Raw genomic sequence first — 2,379 nt, forward strand, 5'->3', positions numbered from 1 at the left:
TTAGTTGTGAACATCACTTTTATAAGTTGAAATTAGTTGAACATGATTCTTTATAAGTTGAACACGAGAGTTGAGAAACTGAACATCACACAAAAATATTGAACATATATTAATTTTACAATTTAAATTTATTTGAACATGATTTTGTGTAAAATTGAACATAATTCTTTATAAGTTGAACAAGAGAGTTGAAAAACTAAACATCGCACAAAAATCTTATTATTTGTGAACTATCATACATAACAACAATCCTAACCACAATACCACCAACAACAACAATATCAAAATTAACAAATGTTGTTCATTCTAATCACACTTATAATTCTTTATCAAATAATCTGTCACCAAATCATAATCAATAATGAATAAATTGCAATTTCTCTATCAAATTAAAATTCATAAAATTGACACTTAAATCAGAAAACTATTTGCAATTTGACTTTATTAATTGACGAAATAAGTGAACTATTCGCACACAAAATTGAATACATGAACATGAAAATTCTCAATCAGATTCACACAAAATCTAGGGTTAACAACTAATTACTTTCAAAAAAATTCGTCCGAAATTAGTAAATTCAAATTTAGTAAGTTATACAAACGAAGGAGATAGAACTTACCAGATTAAGAGAAGGAAGGATTCACGGTTCTTAGTTGAGCATGAGTCAGACAATGCCGAGAGAGACTTCGATGTCGGCGGTGAAAGAGAAACTTCCAGAGAGCGGAGCATCGATGTTCGGCGGCGGAGAATGTCGACCGCCATGGCACAAGATCAGAGAGGCAACGTCGCAGGGGAGGAGAAGGCTTCAGCGACAATATCTATGGCGCAGTGTCGCGTGGATCTAACACGATTGAGTAGCTGCGCGCGGTTGAGGAAGTGGCGGTTGTTAGATCGAAGGGAGGCGGCGGTGAAAGGCGGAGGGAATGAAGGAGGTCGGATTGTTTGGGAGGAGAGAGAAAGAGTGACTTCAATGGAGGAAAGAGAGTTTGAGGTTTTGATGAGAGAGAAAATGGTGAGAGGTTTTGATGAGAGAGAAAATGGTGAGAGGTTAGAGGAGAGAGAAGAATGGTGAGAGAATAGTTGCGTGCTTTTGTTATCGATGAAACGCAACCGTTTAATCGCGTATGCATTTATAGATAGGTGCATAGCTATCTATATATTAATAATTACCGGAAAATAATATTTCTCGACTTGGAGATCGGACCGATTGTCTCTGGTCCAGTTTTGCACACCCTTAAGGGCGATATAATTAACAACATTGAGTTTGTATGGTTTAGACCAGATCCGAAATTAACCTTACTCAAACTAAATAGACACCATAATATGGGTTTATTAATGATGATTATATCACAGTGAGTTATTGACAATAAAACTCGATGTTACTCGGCCTGGACCGAATTGACATGACATAAGAAATTAACTCGAATAATTCTTCACTTGAACTGTTGAACATCATCCAAAACAAAACGATTTGACTCGTACTAGATCAGAATGAATTGTTTTCCACCTTTGCTGACATTCATGATTCAAATGTATCATTGACACTAGATACCGCAGTGTTTTTATTTCATGATACTCTACGTGACCTTGTTTAGTTCAACTTATTTTAACTTATTTCAAACAAAATATATTTAGATAAATTCAGACAAAAATATTATTTTTATTGGACAATTTCCAACAAATGAAAACAGATGCAGCATCAAACAAAACTTTAGTAATTCTAATTCTAGTTAGAAATATCTAAAACAGTTCTAAACTTCTAGAATTACCAACGTAACATTGACATACAAATGGAGTATATTAATAAGGTCTTGCCGGCTTAGCCAATAGATTACATATTCGAATCTTCCTATCCAATTTATACTTTGTAGCACACACAAAAAAAAGATACAAATGGAGTAATATAATCAATATTGATGAGACAACACCAATTATAATTTTAAAGCATCCGATTAAGAAAACATAACCATAATTATGGAACGGGAAGGTACAAACAAAGCAATTTGAAAAAGGAGTTCCAAAATCAAGAAAAAATCGAAAGTAGTAAGTAGAGACAAAAGTGAAAACCTTGTATGGGTGCACGATTCGTTTTGTTGTTTTACCTTTTCACTGAAAATGACATACACAGAATCTGTTTTGTTTATTAAAGCCTGCAATTAATTTGAAAGAGATATTTTTGCAACTTAAAATTAATAAATGGGTTTATTACAAGTTTACAAGAGGAATAGATCCGTTAACACTCCCGTTGTAATGCTGAGGAGCCAAGCAGAAGTCACTGCACAAGGAGCGGGCCGGGGTGCCACAACGTAACGTGCCCCTCTCCCTTATTAATATACTCCATTTATATGAACATGAAAATATTTTTTTTTTTTTTTTTT

The sequence above is a fragment of the Spinacia oleracea genome, chromosome 6 (assembly GCF_020520425.1).
Source record: "Spinacia oleracea cultivar Varoflay chromosome 6, BTI_SOV_V1, whole genome shotgun sequence".
Lineage (NCBI taxonomy): Eukaryota > Viridiplantae > Streptophyta > Magnoliopsida > Caryophyllales > Amaranthaceae > Spinacia > Spinacia oleracea.